This window comes from Capra hircus, chromosome 6 (genome assembly GCF_001704415.2).
Source record: "Capra hircus breed San Clemente chromosome 6, ASM170441v1, whole genome shotgun sequence".
NCBI lineage: Eukaryota > Metazoa > Chordata > Mammalia > Artiodactyla > Bovidae > Capra > Capra hircus.
In genome coordinates this window covers 27,117,198-27,142,702 of record NC_030813.1, presented here as the reverse complement: position 1 = coordinate 27,142,702, position 25,505 = coordinate 27,117,198, and the positions used below count along the sequence as shown (strand labels likewise).

Below are 25,505 nucleotides of genomic sequence, written 5' to 3'. Positions count from 1 at the left end.
CGCAAGAGTTGGACACGACTTTGCAACTAAACCAACACCACCACCACCACCACTAATGTGTTAAATTGGGCGTCCTTGGTTGCTCAGCTGGTAAGGAATCCACCTCCAATGCTGGAGACCTTGGTTCGATTCCTGTTTTGGGAAGATCCCCTGAAGAAGGGAAAGGATACCCACTCCAGTATTCTGGCCTCGAGAATTCCATGGACAGTCCATGGAGTCTCAAAGAGTCGGACATGACTGACTGACTTTCACTTTCACTTTTCAACGTGTTAAATTAAAACTTGAAAATCATCATTTCTGACCAAAAAGTTGTAATAATTAGACATAATCAGTAGAACCACTTAAAACTAATATTTAGTGTTTATATTATGTATACACAAATATTGTTCATAGCTCTGCCACTCCTTTCACTGTCTTTCCTGCCCCATTTTAAGTTCTTCGAGAACTTTTCTTTCTTCTTTGCTTTTCCACATATTTAGCATGCCTATGCTGTACAGTGCTTAGTCACTGAGTCGTGTCTGACTCTGCGACTCCATGGACCACAGCCCACAGGGCTCCTCTGTCTGTGGGGATTCTCCAGGCAAGAATACTGGAGTGGGTTGCCATAGCCTCCTCCAGGGGATCTTCCCAACCCAGGGATCAAACCCAGGCCTCCCACATTGCAAGATTCTTTACCATCTGAGCCACCAGGGAAGCTCTTAGCATGCCTATAGACCCTATTGATAATATAAAATATCATCAATAACTCTTCTATAGTCAAGCATAACAGGTAACTTATAATATTTATTTTGTTCCTGAAGACACTACTCTTGTTTTGCCCTTCTGCTAAGGTCTGATGCTTGGCTGCCTTCTAGGATTTATCTGTAGCAATATCCTGGGAATTCCTTTGTCCTTTTTCTATATTGAATCCTGGATCTTGTGTCTTCTGCATTCATGGCCCGCTTGCCTAGGGGTACATATCCTCTGGTAATTTGTTGGAAAAGTGTTTAGGGAAGATAAATTTGGTGAGAACTTGTGTATCTGAAAACCTCCTCTTTTTTAACCTTCATGCTAGATTGATCCTGTGGGTGAGAAGAGAATTCTGGATTGGAAATTATTTTCTCTGGGCATTTGAAAGGCATTGTGCACAGTCATACTTTCTAATGTTGCTGTTGAGAACTAGAAAGTATTCTAATATTTAGACACTGTGTATACATTTTATTTTTCTCTTTTCCAAAACACTGTAGGAAATTTTATTCACACTCATTTCCACAAAATGTCATGATGTGAGTTTGCCTATTGATTTTTCTGGGCACTCTATGGCATCTTCAAATCAAGAAAATGCACTTTATTAAATATCCTGTACTCTTACACTTCTCCGCAACCCTAATGCTAATATAACATTATTCTCAGAACATTCTTTTCATTTTGAAATGGTCTTTCAAGGACTAGTATAACTTGTGTCTGGTGCATTCTGGTTTATTTCAACCAACAAGACAACACAAGCTATGATGAACATGTAAGCCAGACAGGAACCTAGAGTTAGTAATCTGGCCAGTGATATAGCTGGTACTGAAGTGAAGTGAAATCGCTGTCACGTTTGACTCTTTGCGACCCCATGGACTGTAGCCTACCACCCTCCTCCATCCATAGGATTTTCCAGCCAAGGGTACTGGAATGGGTTGCCATTTCCTTCTCCAGAGGATCTTCCCAACCCAGGGATCGAACCCGGCTCTCCCGCATTGTAGGCATACGCTTTACTGTCTGAGCCACCAGGGAAGTCCTACTCAGAACTAAAATTATAACAGATGGAGCTCATATTCAAACCCCCAGATTTGTTTCTTTTTTCTCTCTTCTTTAAGATTCACATGCCCATAGTATATACTGGGGAAGACATCCATTTCCCCTCAACTCTCTGATTTGTAGATGCTGGGGGAGGGACAATGGGAGTAATTGTTTAATGAGCACAGAGTTTCAGTTTTGAAAGATGGAACGAGTTCTGAAGATGGATGGCAATGATGGTTGAAGAAATGGATGTATTTATTACCACTGAACTATACATTTAAAATGGTTAAGATGATCAGTTCAGTTCAGTTGCTCAGTCGTGGCCAACTTTTTGCAACCCCATGAATCGCAGCACGCCAGGCCTCCCTGTTCATCACCAACTCCCGGAGTTTACTCAAACACATCCGTTGAGTCGGTGATGCCATCCAGCCATCTCATCCTCTGTCGTCCCCTTTTCTCCTGCCCCAAATCCCTCCCAGCATCAGATAACATTAATTTGTTCAATATATTTACAGCTCACTTAAAAACAATCTATAAATTTGTTTATATATTTTTAACATTTTTTCCACCTATTTTCCATTTCTGCCTTTAAACTCCTGGAAGCAAAAAATATATTTGTTTGTTTGACAGAACTCTCCAAATTTGGGGCAGGGGGGAGACATCAAGGCATAAACTCAAAAAACAATGTATACATGTATCAGGATAAATATATAGAAAATCATACCTAGGTTCATCATACAAAACAGAAGAAAAAAAAATATTTAAACTATCTTGAGAACAAATACGCATTATCTTCAAGGAAGCAATACTTAGATGGACAATATTTAGGTGATTTTGAATTCTATACAGAAACAATAGAAGCTAAAATACAATTGAATGATACTTTTCAAGTGCTGAACAATCACTGTCATTATTTAAAATTTAAAACCCAAGTGAAATATGGAAGGGGAAAAAACACAAAAATCAAATAACTAACATGTCTTAACCAGCACTAATGGAAAAATCTCAAGTCCTATATACAAATAAATTAAAGATATAATGACATCAAAAGAAGGAAAAATTGAGGAATGTGTTCACTATAATTAAGTAAACTAATTCTGATAAGCAGAATTTTAAATATATCATTCCAAGATTCCTATCTCCTGGTTAACCAAATGAGCACTAATCTGTTAACTACTATGAAGGAATTTTTGTTGATGTAATTGAAGTGCCAGTAAATGGATCTTCCCTGGTGGATCAGTGGTCAAGAATCTGCTTGCCAATGCAGGCAATGTGGGTTCAATCCATGGGTTGCAAAGATCCCATGGAGAAGGAAATGGCAACCTACTCTAGTGTTCTTGCCTGGAATATCACATGGACCGAGGGGCCTGGAGAGCTACAGTCCATGGGGTCGCAAAGACCTGGACACAACTTAGAAACTAAACAACAATTGATTTTAAAATATGGAGACTGGATGAACCTGACTCAGTTAGGTGAATCCTTTAAAAGTAGCATTTTCTCTACCAAGTGGCAGATGAAGCAGTCAAATATCTGAAGCATAGTAAGATTTTGATATGCCTCTCCTAGCTTAAGCATAGAGGAAGCCATTTGCCAAGGAATGCAGGCAGGCTGCATTCAACCAGAACTCAGAGTAGTCTACTGGTTGACCGTAGCAAAGAAACAGGGACCCCAATCCTAAAACCATGAAGACCTTAATTCAGTCAACAGCTTGAATGAATGTGGGGACAGATATTTCCCTGGAACCTTCAAATAAGAGTCTAGTTTCACCAACATTGTTTTTTTAACATTTTTGAGAGGTTAAGCATATAACCTCAATGAGATGTCTAGACTTCTGACCAACAGAACTGTGGGCTAATGAAGGGGTTTTGGTTTAAGCCACTGAGTTTGTGGTAATTTGTTATATGCAGCAATAAAAAACAAATACACTAGTAATGTATAATGTTTAGACCCACAAGACATTGTAAACAATAATATACCTTAAGAAGACTATTTGGGAGGCAGTCCTAACATAGCGGAGGAATAGGACTGGGAGACCACTTTCTCCCCTACAAATTCATCGAAAGAACATTTAAATGCTGAGCAAATTCCACAAAACAACTTTTGAATGCTGGCAGAGGACATCAGGCACCCAGAAAGGCAGCCCATTGTCTTCTAAAGGAGTTAGGACAAAAGATAAAAGATAAAAAGAGAGTCAAAAGAGTTAGGTATGGTGATCCATCCAGGGAAGGGAGTCTTAAAAAAGAGAGAAGTTTCCAAACACCAAGAAACACTCTTTCTGGCGGGTCTGTGGCGAGCCTTGGAATCTGAGAGGGCAAAATAACTGGGGGAGGGGGGGGGAAATAAATAAATAATTAAAACCCACAGATTACATGCCTAAGAGCAACTCCCAGCAGAACAGCAGCCTAGATGCTTGCATGCACCACTAGCAAGCGGGGGCTGGACAGGGAGGCACAGGCTGCATTGATTAGGGTAAGGACGAAGCATGAATGCCCCGAGGGAAATCTGAGGGATCTAGCTTGAGATAGCAACCCAGACTGTGGGTTAGCTATCCCACGAAAAGCCCTAACATAGTGGAAGTGAGAAGTAGATTTAAGGGACTAAATCTAATAGACAGAGTGCCTGATGAACTATGGATAGAGGTTCGTGACCTTGTACAGGAGATAGGGATGAAGACCATCCCCATGGAAAAGAAATGCAAAAAAGCAAAATGTCTGTCTGAGGAGGCCTTACAAATAGCTTTGAATGGAAGAGAAGCCAAAAGCAAAGGAGAAAAGGAAAGATATTCCCATTTGAACACAGAGTTCCAAAGGATAGCAGGAGAGACAAGAAAGCCTTCCTCAGTGATCAATGGAAAGAAATAGAGGAAAACAACAGAATGGGAAAGACTAGAGATCTCTTCAAGAAAATTAGAGATACCAAGGGAACATTTCATGCAAAGATGGGCTCGATAAAGGACAGAAATGGTATGGACCTAACAGAAGCAGAAGATATTAAGAAGAGGTGGCAAAAATACACAGAAGAACTATACAAAAAAGATCTTCACAACCAAGATAATCACAATGGTGTGATCACTCACCTAGAGGCAGACATCCTGGAATGTGAAGCCAAGTTGGCCTTGGAAAGCATCTCTACGAACAAAGCTAGTGGAGGTGATGGCATTCCAGTGGAGCTATTTCAAATCCTGAAAGATGATGCTGTGAAAGTGCTGTACTCAATATGCCAGCAAATTTGGAAAACTCAGCAGTAGCCACAGGACTGGAAAAGGTCAGTTTTCATTCCAATCCCAAGGAAAGGCAATGCCAAAGAATGCTCAAACTACTGCACAATTGCACTCATCTCACATGCTAGTAAAGTAATGCTCAAAATTCTCCAAGCCAGGCTTCAGCAATACGTGAACAGTAAACTTCCAGATGTACAAGCTGGATTTAGCAAAGGCAGAGGAACCAAAGACCAAATTGCCAACATCCACTGGATCATCGAAAAAGCAAGAGAGTTCCAGAAAAACATCTACTTCTACTTTATTGACTACGCCAACGCCTTTGACTGTGTGGATCACAATAAACTGTGGAAGATTCTGAAAAAGATGGGAATACCAGACGACCTGACCTGCCTCTTGAGAAACCTGTATGCAGGTCAGGAAGCAACAGTTACAACTGGACATGGAACAACAGACTGGTTTCAAATAAGAAAAGGACTAGGTCAAGGCTGTATATTGTCACGCTGCTTATTTAACTTCTATGCAGAGTACATCATGAGAAATCCTGGGCTGGAAGAAGCACAAGCTGAAATCAAGACTGCTGGGAGAAAACTCAATAACCTCAGATAAGCAGATGACACCACCCTTATGGCAGAAAGTGAAGAGGAACTAAAAAGCCTCTTGATGAAAGTGAAAGAGGAGAGTGAAAAAGCTGGCTCAAAGCTCAACATTCAGAAAACAAAGATCATGGCATCCGGTCCCATCACTTCATGGCAAACAGATGTGGAAACAGTGCCAGACTTTATTTTGGCAGGGGCGGGGGCCTCCAAAATCACTGCACATGGTGATTGCAGCCATGAAATTAAAAGACGCTTACTCCTTGAAAGGAAAGTTATGACCGACCTAGACAGCATATTAAAAAGCAGAGACATTATTTTGTCAACAAAGGTCCGTCTAGTCAAGGCTATGGATTTTCCAGTGGTCATGTATGGATGTGAGAGTGGGTCTGTGAAGAAATCTGAGCACTGAAAAGTTGATGCTTTTGAACTGTGGTGTTGGAGAAGACTCTTGAAAGTCCCTTGGACTGCAAGGAGATCCAACCGGTCCATCCTAAAGGAGATCAGTCCTGGGTGTTTGTTCACTGGAAGGACTGATGCTGAAGCTCAAACTCGAATACATTGGCTACCTTATGCAAAGAGTTGACTCATTGGAAAAGACTCTGACGCTGGGAGGGATTGGGGGCAGGAGGAGAAGGGGACGAGAGAGGATGAGATGGCTGGATGGCATCACTGACTAGATGGACATGAGTTTGGTTAAATTCTGGGAGCTGGTGATAGACAGGGAGGCCTGGTGTGCTGCGATTCACGGGGTCACAAAGAATTGGGCATGACTGAGCGACTAAACTGAAATGAACTGAAGACACCGCCAGGCCCGCTCATAGAACAAAGGACTGGGCAGAGCTAGCCGGCTGAGGCCCGCCCATCCCCTGCCAGAGACAGGCGGGCAGTGGGCAGCTAGAGCTGGAATGGGGCAATCACAGCCCCAGAGAGGCATCCTATACCAATCTGCAAGCAGACTTTGTCGCTAACCAAGAATTCTTGGGATTCTGGATGGTTGACATCCACCGGGAGAGCTGCAGCTGGCAATCAGCACCTGGTCACCTAAGCTGCTCGGACCTGGGACAGGCACAAAACGCTGGCCCAACCAAGTCTGCACCTTTGTGGAGTACCTGAGAACCTGAACCTGAGTGGCTTAGATCTGCGGAGTGCATGCAACCCAGGGCCAGCATCAGACAGTTCCTGGCAAAGCAACCTAAAGCCTGAGCAATGTAGACTGGGAACGCACACACGCCGTGAGTTGGGGCAAACCCAGTGTGGCTGAATCACTGTGAGTACACGCCAGTGATATTTATTTGCAGTGTTCCTCTCTCCCCACAACACGATTGAACAAGTGAGCCTAAAACAAGTGACCACCACCACCCCACCTGTGTCGTGGCAGAAATTAGACACTGAAGAGACCAGCAAACAGAAGAAGCTAAAATAAACAGAAGGAACCACTTTGGAAGTGACAGGTGCAATAGATTAAAACCCTGTGGTTAGTACCGACTACATGGAAGGGGCCTATAGACCTTGAGAAGTACAAGCTGAACCAAGGAACTATCTGAAAATGAACTGACCCCACACTGTCCGCAATAGCTCCAGACAAAGTCCTAGAAATACTTTTACAATTATCATTTTTTTGTTTAAAAAAATTTTTTTTTCATTTTTAAGTCCCCTATTACTCCTTTAATTTTCATTTTTATAACCTACTATTACCCTGCAAAAAAAGACCCTATTTTTAAAGCAAACTTCATATATATATATATATTATAATTTTTGTGTTTTTTTAATATTGTATTTTTGAGAATGTAACCTCTACTCTAGATTTTTAATCTTTGCTTTTGATATTTGTTATTAACTTTGTACCTTTAAGAACCCAATCTTCAGTACCCATTTTTACGTGGGAAAGAGATCACTGGCCTTATTGCTCTCTCCCCCTTTTGACTCTCGTTTTTCTCCACCAGGTCTCCTCTATCTCCTCCCTCCCCCTTTTCTTCTTTTCCCAACTCTGTGAATCTCTTTGTGTGTTCTGGGTTGTAGAGAACACTTAGGGAACTGATTACAGGCTGGATCTGTCTCTTTCCTTTTGATTCCCCCTTTTATCCTCCTGGCCACCTCTGTCTCCTTCCTCCCTCTTCTCTTCTCTGTGTAACTCTGTGAACATCTCTGAGGGATCCAGACTGTGGAGAGCACATAGGGAAGTGATTACTGGCTAGCTTGCTCTCTCCCCTTTTGATTCCCCTCTTTTCTCCTCCTGGTCACCTCTAGCTCCCTACTCCCTCTTCTCTTCTCCATGTAACTCTGTGTACCTCTCCAGGTGTCCCTCACTGTGGAGAAACCTTTCATCATTAACCTAGATGGTTTATCATAGGTGCTGTATAGATGGAGAAGTCTTGAGGCTACTGTAAGAATAACAGAGAAAACCAGAGGCAGGAGGCTTAAGTCCAAATCCTGAGAACACCTGAGAACTTCTGAATCCAGGGAACATTAATCAATAGGAGCTCATCAAACACCTCCATACCTACACTGAAACCAAGCACCACCCAAGGGCCAACAAGATCCAGAGCAAGACATACCACTCAAATCCTCCAGCAACACAGGAACATAGCCTTGAGCTTCAATATACAGGCTGCCCAAAGTCAAACCAAACCCACTGACATCTCAAAACTCATTACTGGACACTTCATTGCACCCCAGAGAGAAGAAATCCAGCTCCACCCACCAGAACACTGACACAAGCTTCCCTAACCAAGAAACCTTGATAAGCCATCCATCCAACCCCATCCACAGCGAGGAACCTCCACAATAAAGAGGAACCACAAACTGCCAGAATACAGAAAGGCCACCCCAAACACAGCAATATAAATAAGATGAAAAGGCAGAGAAATACCCAGCAGGTAAAGGAACAGGATAAATGCCACCAAAACAAACAAAAGAGGAAGAGATAGGGAATCTACCTGATAAAGAATTCTGAATAATGATAGAGAAAATGATCCAAAACCTTTAAAACAAATTGGAGTTACAGATAAATAGCCTGGAGACAAGGATCGAGAAGATGCAAGAAAGTTTTAACAAGGACCTAGAAGAAATTTAAAAAATCAATATATAATGAACAATGCAATAAATGAGATCAAAAACACTCTGGAGTAGTGTAGAATAACAGAGGCAGAAGATAGGATAAGTGAGGTAGAAGATAGAATGGTAGAAATAAATGAAACAGAGGGGAAAAAAGAAAAAAGAATTAAAAGAAATGAGGACAACCTCAGAGACATCTGGGAAAATGTTAAATGTCCCAACATTCGAATCATAGGAGTCCCAGAAGAAGAATACAAAAAGAAAGACCATGGGAAAATACTTGAGATAATAGTCGAAAACTTTCCCAAAATGGGGAAGAAAATAATCACCCAAGTCCAAGACACCTAGAGAGTCCCAAAACCCAAGGCGAAACACCCCAAGACACATATTAATCAAATTAACAAAGATCAAACACAAAGAACAAATATTAAAAGCAGCAAGGGAAAAACAACAAATAACACACAAGGGGTTTCCCAAAAGGATAACAGCTGATCTCTCAAAAGAAACTCTTCAGGCCAGGAGGGAATGGCAGGACATACTTAAAGTGATGAAAGAAAATAAACTACAGCCCAGATTACTGTACCCAACAAGGATCTCATTCAAATATGAAGGAGAAATCAAAAGCCCTACAGACAAGCAAAAGCTGAGAAAATTCAGCACCACCTAACCAGCTCTTCAACAAATGCTAAAGGATCTTCTCTAGATAGGAAACACAGAAAGGGTATATAAACTCGAACCCAAAACAATAAGGTAAATGGCAATGAGAACATACTTATCAATAATTACCTTAAATGTAAATGGGTTGAACCCAACCAAAAGACAAACACTGGTTGAATGGATACAAAAACAAGACCCCTCTATATGTTGTCTACAAGAGACCCACCTCAAACAAGGGACACACACAGACTGAAAGTGAAGGGCTGGAAAAAGATATTCCATGCAAATAGAGACCAAAAGAAAGCAAGAGCAGCAATACTCATATTAGATAAAATAGACTTTAAAACAAAGGCTGTGAAAAGAGACAAAGATGGACACTACATAATGATCAAAGGATCAATCCAAGAAGGAGATATAACAATTATAAATATATATGCACCCAACATAGGAGCACCACAATATGTAAGACAAACGCTAACAAGTATGAAAGGGGAAATTAACAAAAACACAATAATAGTGGGCTACTTTAATATACCATTCACACCTATGGATAGATCAACTAAAAAGAAAATTAACAAAGAAATACAAACTTTAAATGATACAATAGACCAGTTAGACCTAATTGATATCCATAGGACATTTCACCACAAAAAAAAAAAAAAAATGAATTTCACCTTTTTCTCAAGCACACATGGAAATTTCTCCAGGACAGATCACATCCTGGGCCATAAATCTAGCCTTGGTAAATTCATTCCAAGCATCTTTTCTGACCACAATGCAGTAAGATTAGATCTCAATTACCGGAGAAAAACTATTAAAAATTTCAACATATGGAGGCTGAATAAAACGCTGCTGAATAACCAAATCACAGAAGAAATCAAAAAAGAAATCAAGATATGCGTAGAAATGAATGAAAATGAAAACACAACAACCCAAAACCTATGGGACACTGTAAAAGCAGTGCTAAGGGGAAGGGTCATAGCAATACAGGCATACCTCAAGAAACAAGAAAAAAGTCAAATAAATAACCTAACTCTATGGTTTTACCTGTGGTCATGTATGGATGTGAGAGCTGGACTGTGAAGAAGGCTGAGCACCAAAGAATTGATGCTTTTGAACTGCGGTGTTGGAGAAGACTCTTGAGAGTCCCTTGGACTGCAAGGAGATCCAACCAGTCCATTCTGAAGGAGATCAGCCCTGGAATTTCTTTGGAAGGAATGATACTAATGCTGAAACTCCAGTACTTTGGCCACCTCATGTGAAGAGTTGACTCATTGCAAAAGACTCTGATGCTGGGAGGGATAGGGGGCCGGAGGAGAAGGGGCCGACAGAGGATGAGATGGCTGGATGGCATCACTGACTCGATGGACGTGAGTCTGAGTGAACTCTGGGAGTTGGTGATGGACAGGGAGGCCTGGCGTGCTGTGATTCATGGGGTCGCCAAGAGTCAGACACAACTGAGTGACTGAACTGAACTGACACCTAAAGCAACTAGAAAAGGAAGAAATGAAGAACCCCAGGGTTAGTAGAAGGAAAGAAATCTTTAAAATTAGGGCAGAAATAAATGCAAAAGAAACAAAAGAGACCATAGCAAAAAACAACAAGGCCAAAAGCTGGTTCTTTGAAAGGATAAATAAAATTGACAAACCATTAGCCAGACTCATGAAGAAACAAAGGGAGAAAAATCAAATCAATAAAATTAGAAATGAAAATGGAGAGATCACAACAGACAACACAGAAATACAAAGGATCATAAGAGACTATTATCAGCAACTATATGCAAATAAAATGGACAACTTGGAAGAAATGGACAAATTCTTAGAAAAGGACAACTTTCCAAAATTGAACCAGGTAGAAATAGAAAATCTTAACAGACTCATCACAAGCATGGAAATTGAAACTGTAATCAGAAATCTTACAACAACAAAAGTCCAGGACCAGACTGCTTCACAGCTGAATTCTACCAAAAATTTAGAGAAGAGCTAACACCTATCCTAATCAAACTATTCCAGAAAATGGCAGAGGAAGGTAAACTTTCAAACTCATTCTATGAGGCCACCATCACCCTAATACCAAAACCTGACAAAGATGCCACAAAAAAAGAAAACTACAGGACAATATCACTGATGAACATAGATGAAAAAATCCTTAACAAAATTCGAGCAAACAGAATCCAACAACATAATCAAAAGATCATTCATCATGACCAAGTGGGCTTTATCTGAGGGATGCAAGGATTCTTCAATATCCGCAAATCAATCAATGTAATACACATTAACAAACTGAAAAATAAAAGCCATATGATTATCTCAGTAGATGCAGAGAAAGCCTTTGACAAAATTCAACATCCATTTATGATAAAAAACCCTCCAGAAGGCAGGAATAGAAGGAACATACCTCAACATAATAAAAGGTGTATATGACAAAGCCACAGCAAACATCATCCTCAATGGTGAAAAACTGAAAGCATTCCCCTAAAGTTAGGAACAAGACAAGGGAGCCCACTCTCACCACTACTATTCAACATAGTTTTGGAAGTTTTGACCACAGCAATCAGAGCAGAAAAAGAAATAAAAGGAATCCAGATTGGAAAAGAAGTAAAACTCTCACTGTTTGCAGATGACATGATCCTCTACATAGAAAACCCTAAAGACTCCACCAGAAAATTACTAGAGCTAATCAATCAATATAGTAAAGTTGCAGGATATAAAATCAACACACAGAAATCCCTTGTATTCCTATACACTAACAATGATAAAACAGAAAGAGAAATTAAGGAAACAATTCCATTCACCATTGCAACTAAAAGAACAAAATACTTAGGAATATATCTACCTAAAGAAATTAAAGACCTATGTATAGAAAACTATAAAACACTGGTGAAAGAAATCAAAGAGGACACTAATAGATGGAGAAATATACCATGTTCATGGATCAGAAGAATCAATATAGTGAAAATGAGCATACTACCCAAAGCAATCTATAGATTCAATGCAATCCCTATCAAGCTACCAACGATATTTTTCACAGAGCTAGAACAAATAATTTCAAGATTTGTATGGAAATACAAAAAAAAAAAAAAAAACTCAAATAGCCAAAGCAATCTTGAGAAAGAAGAATGGAACTGGAGGAATCAACCTGCCTGACTTCAGGCTCTACTACAAAGCCGCAGTCATCAAGACAGCATAGTACTGGCACAAAAACAGAAATATAGATCAATGGAACAAAATAGAAAGCCCAGAGATAAATCCATGCACCTATGGACACCTTATCTTTGACAAAGGATGCAAGAATATGCGATGGAGAAAAGAGAATCTCTTTTAACAAGTGGTGCTGGGAAAACTGGTCAACCACTTGTGAAAGAATGAAACTAGAACACTTTCTAACACCATACACAAAAATAAACTCAAAATGGACTAAAGATCTAAACATAAGACCAGAAACTATAAAACTCCTAGAGGAAAACATAGGCAAAACATCTCCGACATAAACCACAGTAGGATCCTCTATGACCCACCTCCCAGAATATTGGAAATAAAAGCAAAATAAAGAAATAGGACCTAATTAAAATTAAAAGCTTCTGCACAAAGAAGGAAACTCTAAACAAGGTGAAAAGACAGCCTTCAGATACACATTTTTATGTATAGCACGAAGACAAAACAAAATTTTCAAAAAAAATGAATTACAGATATTGGTCATAGTTTGTGAATTAATCAAAGGTGCTCTTGTTTCCCATACATAAGGACTACATTGGTCACATTAAGAATGACATGAATGCTCATATTAAAGGAATAGGAAGGGAAAAATGAGATACTTGTAGGGTCATTTAGTTCATAAATAAGCCCAATTACAATGCATTCTGTCAGAATCTAGAGTTTATTTTTATCCTAGTACATCAAGTTGCTTTCAATAGAATGTGCTCAAGAAATAACAATAAATATACTGTTTAATTATTACAACATATAAATATTAGCTCATAAAGAAATAAAAATAGTAACAGGATATAGTAGCCCTTATGGACACACAAAACATTATTAATATTTAAAACCAGTATATTTTGTTTTTTATGGTGAGTACAAGTGTGTGCTTTTATTAAATGCTAAAATACTGTCAGAAAATATTTTTACTTATATTCTAATGAATAGAAAAAAGTAACCCAAATATTTAAAAATTAATGATAAACAATTTAACATTATAAAACTGTAACATATAAATTATAATTGCATGTTATTTGTTATAGTTCAGTAGCTAAGTCATGTCTGACTCTTTGCAACCCCATGTATTATAGCCCACTAGGCTCCTCTGTTCATGGGATTCTCTGGGCAAGAATATTAGAGTGGGTTGCCATTTTCGTCTCCAGGGGATCTTTCCAACCCAGGGATTGAACTCATGTCTCCCGCACTGGCAAGAAGATTCTTTACCACTGTGCCACCATATTACCTTTAAAAAGCTTATGTTTTAAACTCCATTAATGGCGCAGTGGGAAAGAATCCACCTGCCGACACAGGAGATGTGGGTTTGGATTTCTGAGTTGGAAAGACCCCCTGGAGTAGGAAATGGCAACCCACTACAGTATTCTTGCCTGGAAAATCCCAGTCAATGGCGTTTCAGAGTCAGACATGACTGAGCATGCTTGCATGCACACGTGCACCACACACACACACATATACACAAAGTGCAGGAAATATCTTTTTTCTATTCACTTTCAGAAATTCAGTTACTGCCTGGTGCAAATTAGCTGCTCACTACATTTATTGGAAGAATGAATCCATTAATGGAAGAAGGAAAGAATCATATCAAATAATTGGCATCATAAAATGCAAAGTCTGTCCAATACAATTTCCTTTACTTTTGCTGACATAATTTGCTTTACTTCAGTAATTTACAGTATTCTGATAAAATGGAAGAACATAAATACTTTTTATATTTATCTTAAATATCAGTCAATGGCTTAGTCTAGCAACCCCCATGCTTAGGTTATTAATTTTGGACTTTCTAAGGTACATTTTGTTAAATTCTTTTAAAGGTCCAGTCCTAAAAAAAAAAATCTTAAAAAAGAGAAATTGTGAATTAACTCAACTTACAAATATTCGATTAAATTGAATTTTCTTTTGCATTTCCAAAATCATTGTATCCAGCACAGTGGATGGCCAGAGTACAACCTTACAATATTTGTTGATTTTTTACACAGAGGGAGAAGGAGAGAGTGAGACAAACTCATAGGATAGCACTGATGTATATATACAACCATGCATATAAGAGAGAGCTAGTGGGAAGTTGCTATATAACACAGGGATCTCAGCCCAGTGCTGTGTGATGACCTAGAGGGGTGGGATGGGACAGAGGAGGTAGGCTCAAGAAGGAGGAGATATATGTATACTCACGTTGTTGTATGGGAGAAACCAACATAACATTGTAAAGCAATTATCCTCCAATTAAAAATAAGCTTTAAAAAAACCTGACGATAAAAAAGACAGTTAAGTCAATGAAAATAAAAATAAAAAGTAAACTTCAGGTAAGCTAATAATGTCAGTGCTCCATCCAGATTTCTCAGATTGTTGTTAGTACATTTTACACATTTCCAACTACTGTGTACTTTTTCTTACAGCAGCCAGCATCTATGACTCTTTTTCAAAAGAATGCTGTCAGGAGCCCAGTTTGCCTATAAGCTCAAGAGATCCAGATGTACATGGGATTTTATGTGCCCCCAAGGCAGCCCTTAATCAATGGCTGATAGATATACAAGTATGAAAGCGTCAGTACTTTTGCTTTTGAACAGGGCAGCTTTTAGGTATAGCTTGCATTGCAAGTATCCCCTTGGAGTTTCAAATTAGGCATTGCTTTGAAAGAGATTATCGTGATGTCTATCATAATGTAAGAACTTACTGAAGTGAAGTGAAAGTCACTCAGTCGTGTCCGGCTCTTTGCACCCCAGTGTGCTGCAGCCTACCAGGCTCTTCTGTCCACGGAATTTTCCAGGCCAGAATACTGGAGTGGGTTGCCATTTCCTTCTCCAGGAGCTCTGCCCAACTCAGGGATTGAACCCAGGTCTCCCACATTGCAGGCAGATGTTTTACTGTGTGAGCCACCAAGGAAGACCCCTATTCCTTTGGAGATCAGGCTAAACTTAGGCTTCCCTCTGTAGGACTTTGCCACAGACTGCATCTCTGCTGGGCTTCCACTCGTTCCAATTCCTGTTTTTCCCAATCTTTTACCAATTTCTCATAGATATCTCCTTAATAAATAATTTTAATTTTTATTTCTGGGTCTGTTTCTGGAGAACCTGATTTAATATCGATATATTAAGTTTCTTGGTATTGCTTCAGTTTGTCTTAAGGCCCAAGGTAGAAGTATATAGGAAAACAAACAGAATGAATAGGAACACTCTCATTTTTGTTAGCTTGAGCTGGGACCTACAGATATGGGAAAGAATTCTATACTCAATAATTAGAAAATGACTCAAAATTATGGATGACTTAAAAAAAACATATGACGAATCCTAAATGAGATAACTGTGACACTTTGTGAAATGATAAATCCTAACTCACTTGCATTAGACTTAATCTGGGTGCTTATTAACAATGTAGATCCTGCTCGACCTTCCCATCCTAATGAAATATTCCCTGAAGAAGGGTGTCTTCAACAACACGTCGACATTTTATCACATTTTGGTCCTGTACTGCTTGGACCTAGAGTCTCAAGTTGCTTTTTAAATATTTCTAGAAATACCTTTATTCCAGATCTTACCTATCTTTCATGAAAATCTCATTTCCAGTTCTTACTCCTCTTGCCATAGGAACTAAAACCTGGTCCAAGAAGCATATTGAGAACAGATGCATTATCATACATTTCATTTTCTTCTGCTTTTCTTCTAATCCTCTTCTCCCCTGAGATCTTCCTTCATCCTTCAGTTATAAATACATTTCCCTTATATACAGAGGAATGCAAATGGTACCAGGAAATGAAGATGATGTCTACACTTAAAACTGTATCAGGGGGCTGCCTGTCACCCTCAGAAACTCTGTTTATAAAGTCAAGTTGAATTATTGCCTAGGGACTGACCTACCTCATACTATTGATAGTCTCTTTCTTACAGCTGACCCACCTTTATATGTTCTATTTGATCATTTATATATTTATACATACAGGTATATAAAAACCCTAAGGAATGAGAAAGAATTCATTCTAATCAGGCTCATAACCAAAGGATTTATAAATTTAGTGTCAATTTATTAATTAAACCTGTACTTAGAAAACAGCAGTTAAAAGCACAAGTCCATGTGCCAACATCTTATATTTGAATGCCTGCTATCTTTGAAATGTGAAAGCTTAGGCAAGTAACATAACCTAAGATTTGGTTACTTTTCCTGTAGAGTGTGGTAACTATAGGATTGTTGTGAAAATTAAACTAATTAATATATACAAAGTATTTTGAAAAGTGTCTGTTGACACTATAAAGTGTTGATAAATTATTGTTCTTGCTAAAAGTGATTCCTATTCAAGACCCATTATTATCAATGACATTACTGTTAAAAATGGAATTGGACCTATGTTATATAGGTGAAAATGAAATATTTAATATGATGTCTTTAGGAAAAAAATTCCTAAAACTTTGAATACAGATTAGAGATGGTGTTATTCACCCTTATTCTCTACAAATTCAAATTTCCTTCATAAATAATCTCATTATAATCACATTATAATTCACAACCTTGTATAATTACATTATATTTACATTCTTGTATTATAATCACATTATAATTTACATTCTTGTATAATTTACATTCTCGTATACTAGCTGCATGCATGCGCGTGCTCAGCCATGTCTGACTCTTTGTGACCCCATGGACTGTAGCCCACTGGACTCCTCTTCCATGGGATTTTCTAGGCAAGAATACTAGAGTGGGTTGCCATTTCATATTCCAGGGGATCTTCTCAACCCAAGGGTTGAACCTGCATTTCCTGCGTCTCTTGCATTGATTGGCAGGTGGACTGTTTACCACTGCACCACCTGAGAAGCCCTTATGGTAATAATCTAGAGAATTATTAGACTTGGACACAGTGCAAAGGGGCGGAGGGCTTAAAGTTTCTCAAATCCAACTTCCCACTCTCTGCAGAAATCCATCCCAAAGCATTCCTGGAAGTTAAGTCATTCAGCTCATGGATAGAGACATTCAGTAATAAGAAGCCTCCTAACTGTTGAGACAACTTCTTCCATTAGACGGCAAGCCTGACCACTTAAAGTTGTATTATATTTGCCTAAAATTTTCACACATTTTTGTTAAGATTTCATTTGATTAGCTTCATTCAGATTTGAAGGTCCAAGGGCTTCCCTGAGAGCTCAGTTGGTAAAGAATCCACCTGCTATTCAGGAGACCCTGATTCAATCCCTATGTTGGGAAGATCCTCTGGAGAAAGGAAAGGCTACCCACTCCAGTATTCTGGCCTAGAGAATTTCATGGACAGAAGAGCCTGGTGGCTACTGTCCATGGGATTGCAAAGAGTTGGATATGACTGAGCGACTTTCAGTTCACTCACTGAAGCTAAACATCTTCATGAATTAAAACTGAGGATTACATAAATTTATAAAACAGTTGTTTTTTCCTTGAAGTCACCATATCATTTAATAAGCAAAATATTTTGCTGTTACAGATGAAATGTGAAAAACTTTTGAACACATAGTGCCTTGATCTACTACAAATATATATATGCAATTATAAATTCATATTTTATTATACTTATTTTAGATTCCATGAGGATTTGCCACTATGTACTTTCCAAGCTTGCTATTATATACTGTACATGTTGAATGCTTTGTTATGTCACTTTCTGTGTTTAAGAAATCTGTATAAAGAGCTGCTGCACTATTGAAGAGATACAAGCACTCCCACATTTATTGCAGTACTATTCACATTAGCCAAGACAGGGATACAACCTTAAGTGCTCATGAAAAGGTACATGGATATAGACGACGTGGCCCATGCCACACACACACAATCGAATATTGTTCAACTACAAGAAAGAACGAAATCCTGCCACCTGTAATAATAACATGGATGGACTTCAATGACATTATACTAAGATAAGTCAGAGACAGAAAGAAAAATACTGTATGATATCACTTACATGTGGAATCTAAAGTCAAACTCCAAAAAAAAGAGTAAAATGGTGGTGACTAGGGCCTGGGATAAGAGGAGAGATGTTATTTAAGGGCACACAACTTAAAACTAATAAGTAAGTCATAGAGATTTAATGCATAGCACAGTGATTACAGGCAACAATATTATATCATATCAGCTTGTCTCAGCTTTCAAACATGCCTTACTCACTAAACCTGATCATTTCTAGCTTTTGATTTAAAGTAAGGGATGCAACATTTCCTTTCACTTGAACACTTATAGGCTATTTTAGGGTTATTAATTGGCCTGATTTCCATATCGTTACATATCAAAGAATAGGGAGGTCTGAAAGAGCAAGAGAGGGAATTGCAAGTTGATGGAGCAGTCACAACACATATGACATTTACCAGCTAAGTTTGCCATCTTAGATGGGTGTAGGATAAGAGGAGAGATGTTATTTCATGATGTCCCCAAGCAATTAAAACAGTAACATCAAAGATCATAGACTAAAAGTCACCATAACAAACATAATAATAATTAAAATCTTGAAATATTGTGAGAATTACCAAAATGTGACACAGAGAAAGGAAGTGAGAAATGCTGTTGGAAAAAATGGTGTGGATAGACTTCCTCAACAGGGTAGCCACAGAGCATCAGTTTATTTGTTTAAAAAAGCTGTATCACTAAGTGCAATAATGCAAAGTACAAAAAAAACAGTTATACTTGTATTATCTCTCTGTATAAAATCTATACATTTTCAATTATTCTTTACAACTTCAGTTCAGTTCAGTTGCTCAGTCGTGTCCGACTCTTTGCGACCCCATGAATTGCAGCACACCAGGCCTCCCTGTCCATCACCAACTCCCGGAGTTCACTCAGACTCACGTCCATCGAGTCAGTGATGCCATCCAGCCATCTCATCCTCTGTCGGCCCCTTCTCCTCCTGCCCCCAATCCCTCCCAGCATCACAGTCTTTTGCAATGAGTCAACTCTTCACATGAGGTGGCCAAAGTACTGGAGTTTCAGCTTTAGCATCATTCCTTCCAAAGAAATCCCAGGGTTGATCTCCTTCAGAATGGACTGGTTGGATCTCCTTGCAGTCCAAGGGACTCTCAAGAGTCTTCTCCAACACCACAGTTCAAAATCATCAGTTCTTCGGTGCTCAGGCTTTTTCACAGTTCAACTCTCACATCCATACATGACCACAGGAAAAACCATAACCTTGACTAGAAGGACCTTTGTTGGCAAAATAATGTCTCTGCTTTTCAATATGCTATCTAGGTTGGTCACAACTTTTCTTCCAAGGAGTAAGTGTCTTTTGATTTCATGGCTGCAATCACCATCTGCAGTGATTTTGGAGCACCCCCAAAATAAAGTCTGAGACTGTTTCCCCATCTATTTTCCATGAAGTGATGCACCCAGATGCCATGATCTTCGTTTTCTGAATGTAGAGGTTTAAGCCAACTTTTTCACTCTCCTCTTTCACTTTCACCAAAAGGCTTTTTAGTTCCTCTTCACTTTCTGCCTTAAGGGTGGTGTCATCTGCATATCTGAGGTGATTGATATTTCTCCCGGCAATCTTGATTTCAGCTTATGTTTCTTCCAGCCCAGCATTTCCCATGATGTACTCTGCATAGAAGTTAAATAAGCAGGGTGACAATATACAGCCTTGATGCACTACTTTTCCTATTTGGAACCAGTCTCTTGTTCCATGTCCAGTTCTAACTTGCTTTCTGACCTGCATTTAGATTTCTCAAGGGGCAGGTCAGGTGGTCTGGTATTCCCATCTCTTTCAGAATTTTCCACAGTTTATTGTGATCCACACAGTCATCTTACCTTCCACCTAAATAAACAAAGTCGATTTTCTGCTTTAAGGCTATCATTCTATTTCAGATTTTGATTCTGTTAACCTTTCTGTTCTAAAATATTTTGCATCAATCCTTTCTTCCCCTCCCCCAACATAGTTAATTTCTCCTCAAATGAAACTTTTTCCATAGTCTTCAAAGATTCTTTAGTATACAATAAGTGAATGACTCAGAAAATTCATTTTCTGTATACTACATATAGGGTAATTTTACCTTTAAGATACACCTAGTAAATAAGTTGATCTTTCTCAATTGTATATATATAAGAATTTACCTGATATATGAAGTGCCCAGAGAAACAAAAACAATTTGAGAGCAAATCGAATAAAGTTATCTTACTTTCAGTAATAAAATTTCTACCATTATTAATAATGATATAAAATCAGCAAGTCTCCAATATTGATTGATCAATTTTTGCCTATACTCAGAATTATACTGCATTTTCACAGCCCAAAGCATTTCTGGAAGCTATAGAAAAACAAGCCAAAAAATTACATGTTTATTGCAATAGCACTCAGCAAGTGGGATGAACTGCATTTTGACAAACTCTATGGTATTTCTGAAGCTATAATATTACAAACCACTGAGAAAATAGAATAAATAATTAGTTTTCACACTACACTGATTTTTATATCAAAGGTACCACTTATATTTATTAAAAAAGTGAACAAAAATATTTTCATGGGATATGTCCAATTAACTTCAATGATGAATTATATTTGTTTCATAAAATAATTTCCCATGGGAATGTTATACATAAATCACTCTATTTTCATTAGAAATAATCTATGCTTTCTATATAAAAACAGTCTCAGTGCCTGTTATGTTCAGCCTACAAGTGTTATATTTATACTATTTATTGTTTAATCTATTATTCACTTAAATATTGATTTTAATTAAAATTATGCTTTAAATTTCAATTGTTTTATTAAAATTTTAAAATCATTTTTACTTACTATAAAACAGTGTATGTTCCTATAGAGAAAGCAAGAATTGAAAAGCAAAACAAAATCTTTTATGAGCCTAAGGTTGTTTAATCAAATATTATTTTCCAAGTAAGCTCTTCACTGATAACACTTTTTAAACTGATGCAGAACCCACAGTGAACTCCCATTCTTCCTTTTTTCTCATTTTTCTCAATAGCATTTATAACCATCTTGTAGTCTTTCTTTTCATTCCTTCATTTATCAACCTATTGATCTATTTATTCATTTATTTACTAAATGTCTTGCTCCTAAAGTTTTGCTCCATGAAACAATGTTTACATCTTGTTCACTGCTCTATCACAAGTCCCTGGAACAGTGCTTAGTATGTAAGGGGCTCTTGGTACATATTCATTGAATAACTGATCAAATCAATCTTATCCTATTACCAGGTTTAAATGATATAAACCATTTTAAAATTTTTCATAGGACTTTATGCAGCTTATACATCAGAATTACCTATTTTCTTTCATTTCATATATTTAAAACTTTTCATTTTTAGTGTTTTTGGATGAATATACTTGATGTGTAAAACTTTAGGCATATTATCAATTATTTCATACAGGAATCACAGAAGTAGAATGTTAAGGTTAAATGGGATGTATATTTGAAACATTCTGCCAGCTTGTCCTTAAGAATCACTGACATCAACTTATATTTCCACTGTGATACAAAAGAGTTCCCAATTTTCCACGTTCTCAATGTTTTCATTCATTTTCTTTTTAAATTTGCTGAGTATTTTCCTCCTCCAAATGTCTAAAAACAGGTCAAATATGAGAGAAAAAAAATGTTTAATTCTCTTTACACTTAACAATTTTACTTTACCTGAACTGGATTAATCACAAAGTCATTTACATATCCCTGAATTAAAACTTACGTGTGTAAGAGTAGATCGCTTTATAATGTGATACACCTCATTTAATAACTTCCTCATTAAATGATTCAAATGCGTTTTTATTGGTTATACAACATTTAATGGTATACAGTATACTGATTGCAACTATACTACTTCCCCCTTTAATTTAGACTAATGAAAATGAGTTTTATCCTTCTTAAATAACTTCAAAGAAAATACTTCGTTTGAATAAAACAAAATCACTTCCATAGTGTTGCTAAAAGTTCTAAAATAATTTGAAATAAATACACAGCTATAGAATGTTGAGTGACTGAATGTCCTATAAGTTTGTGAGTCCCAAGAATACTATTCATATATCAACCAAACTCATATTATGTCATTTATCAATCTCAGTTCTTACCATTTTTATGTACCAATACCAGACAGTAATAAATTTTTAACTTGCCTATTATTCTATTATAGGTACACGTTTTTAAGTTCTGTGAGGCAAAGCACTCAATTCTTCTTGTCAATGTCATGACTCAAGGAAGAAACATACATATCAGGCTCTATAAATTAACTCAGTCTTATAGTTTCAAATGTATACAACTACACATATATAATAACAGAAAACAATTTTATCTGGCTCATAAATAATTTGACATAAAATGCAAATGGCTCTTGTCACTGGTATTAAGGTAAAACAATTACGAAGATTTAACTGACAAATATTAGGGACTAAAAAAAACCCACTTTTTTTCTATTTCTAAGAAGATATGATAAGAAAGAATATCATTCATAGGATAAACATTGACACAAAACATATAACCAACAGAATTACTATCATTGTACCTTTTGATCATATAAGTGAAAGTGAAAGTGAAGTCGCTCAGTCGTGTCCGACTCTCTGCGACCCCCTGGACCTATGTAGCCTACCAGGCTTCTCTGTCCATGGGATTCTCTAGGCAAGAATACTGGAGCGGGTTACCATTTCCTTCTCCAGGGGATCTTCCCAACCCAGGGATCAAACCCAGGTCTCCCGCATCAGAGGCAGACGCTTTAACCTCTGAGCCACCAGTGAAGCCCTTTCGATCATATAACAATGATTTATATAACAATGATTTAAAACAGAAACCTAAAGACTTAACATACCAGTTGTCCCCAACAAAAGTTAAATGGTATTAAGAACTATAATATAAATGGGCTATTCTCATTATAGAATTAAGAATTGCTTGTCATATCGGTCAATAAAAAATCTAGCCTAAACAAAAATCAACAAAGTAAGATGAACCTATTCAGAGAGTTGATACACACCTGACTTATTTTCCTAGATTAAATCAATGCAACAGGACAAACAGAAGTTAATCTTCAATTACCAAAACAAGGCATGGATATTAATTGAATTGGCCCTGGTCACCTATTAAATATATGTAAGAGACATATTTTGGACTGTATACTTTAAGATTAAGTTCAAAAAATGAATCATTCTAAAATATTACAGTATCTACATATGTCAGAGGAAATCAAATTTCATAATCATGGCATCAGGTAATAGCTTCAGAAATGCATATATTTTTTCGAATATGTTGATAATAGAGGCATGAGGGATATCTGCTATCATTTATTTGAATTATAGGCTACTTTAAGATGCAGGATGGCAAACTTAATGAAGTATTGGCTTATTGCGATAAATTCTTTTCATTTAGTTAACTAGCTAATCTACAGTTGTAGAGTGACCTTGACAGCCCATATGTCTTTGACTTCCAAATAATAACTGTCTTCATAATGAAGATATTTCCCTATCCCAAATTCTTTCAGAAGCTATTGCTAGCTTGGCACTAAGAAGAAACATGTTTCATATTATAATAAGATTTTATACTTCTAGGAGATTCAAATGTTCTGAAAATGACTTTGAAGTATAGTTTTTTTAATCTTTCATATTCTCATGAGAGTCAAGTAGGTGGCAAATATTATTTCAATTTTGTAAAATAGAAACTAATGAAACAATTAGTGAGTTTACTTGCCCGGGGCTAAATGTTGAAGTAATGAAAAGTCAGATTCCAGTTCTGGAACTTAACTCAAACTCTTACTATGCATTCTATCTATAATACATTTTATGGAGACGAGAGTAAAGGCAAAGGAAAAAAATCTTCAGAAAATATGAAAACCAATCTAATCTACTTTAAGGGACTCTGGAATAGATACCTGTTACTTGATTGATTGTCCTTGGTCTTGGTGACAGTGATGATACCTCGACTTCAAAGAATGCATTTCCCTAAAACATTTCTGGGTGACCATATATTGAGTGTGGTTATGGACACAGTAAAGGTAATTGAATTCTACTGATACTTCAAACAAAGCTAAAACCTGACAAAATATACAATGGCACAATAACTCAAAAGATGAAAAAGAAACTAAGGAAAGGGTCATCACTGCCATCTTTCTAAATTCTATATATAGAAAAGACACAGATGTGTATAGCGGACTTTTGGACTCAGAGGGAGAAGGAGAGGGTGGGATGATTTGGGAGAATGGCATTGAAACATGTATACTATCATGTAAGAATCGAATCACCAGTCTATGTCCGATGCAGGATACAGCATGCTTGGGGCTGGTGCACGGGGATAACCTAGAGGGAAGTTGTGGGGAGGGAGGTGGGAGGGGGGTTCACGTTTGGGATTGCATGTACACCAGTGGTGGATTCATGTCAATGTATGGCAAAACCAATACAGTATTGTAAAGTAAAATAAAGTAAAAAAAAGAAAAAAAGATATTGATCATACCAAAAAAAAAAAAAAGAAAGAAACTAAGGAAAGCTAAATTTGGACTTAAAATGGACCTGTAAGTTGGTAATATACCTGATTCGTGAAACTGAAAAATAAAGCAAGCCTCTATGGATTTCAGGGTTCCCCAAGTATTCTTATTTGTTTGACCCATCATATTCTCCTGCTTTGATTTTTCTTTAAAATCTCTTAATTTTCCCTATTCTATTTCATTTTTTTCTTTTTATAGTCTCATAAAGATTCATTACAATAGTTTGATTATTTACTGGCAATACATTTGTAAATTACTGTTGAAAACTCATGTTCCTATTCTTTATCTAGAACTCTGGTGTGAAACAGACTTACCAATTCATTTTCATTACCAAGAAAAGCTATTTCATTATATTTTAGTACAAAGTGTAATTACTAGTAGCTGAACTAATTGCAATTCTAAAAATCAAAATTTCTTTTGGTATTTCAAGCCCTGATAAAAACATTTAGCTTTTAAGTAGTTGCTTTCTTAATATTTGAGGAAAATTTAAATAATTCCATGAGACTGGCATGATATGTACAAGATCTATATCTTGCATATGACTGATTTTCCACATCAGTAGTTATTTCTCCTCCAATAATGTAGCATATTTAGAGGT

General features: G+C 37.4%; 1 protein-coding gene across 1 annotated transcript in view; it reads right to left on the bottom strand.

Annotated features, from left to right (window-relative positions):
* STPG2 (sperm tail PG-rich repeat containing 2) overlaps positions 1-25,505 on the bottom strand; it is a 353,179-nt gene that overhangs the window by 83,107 nt on the left and 244,567 nt on the right. The window lies entirely within an intron of this gene.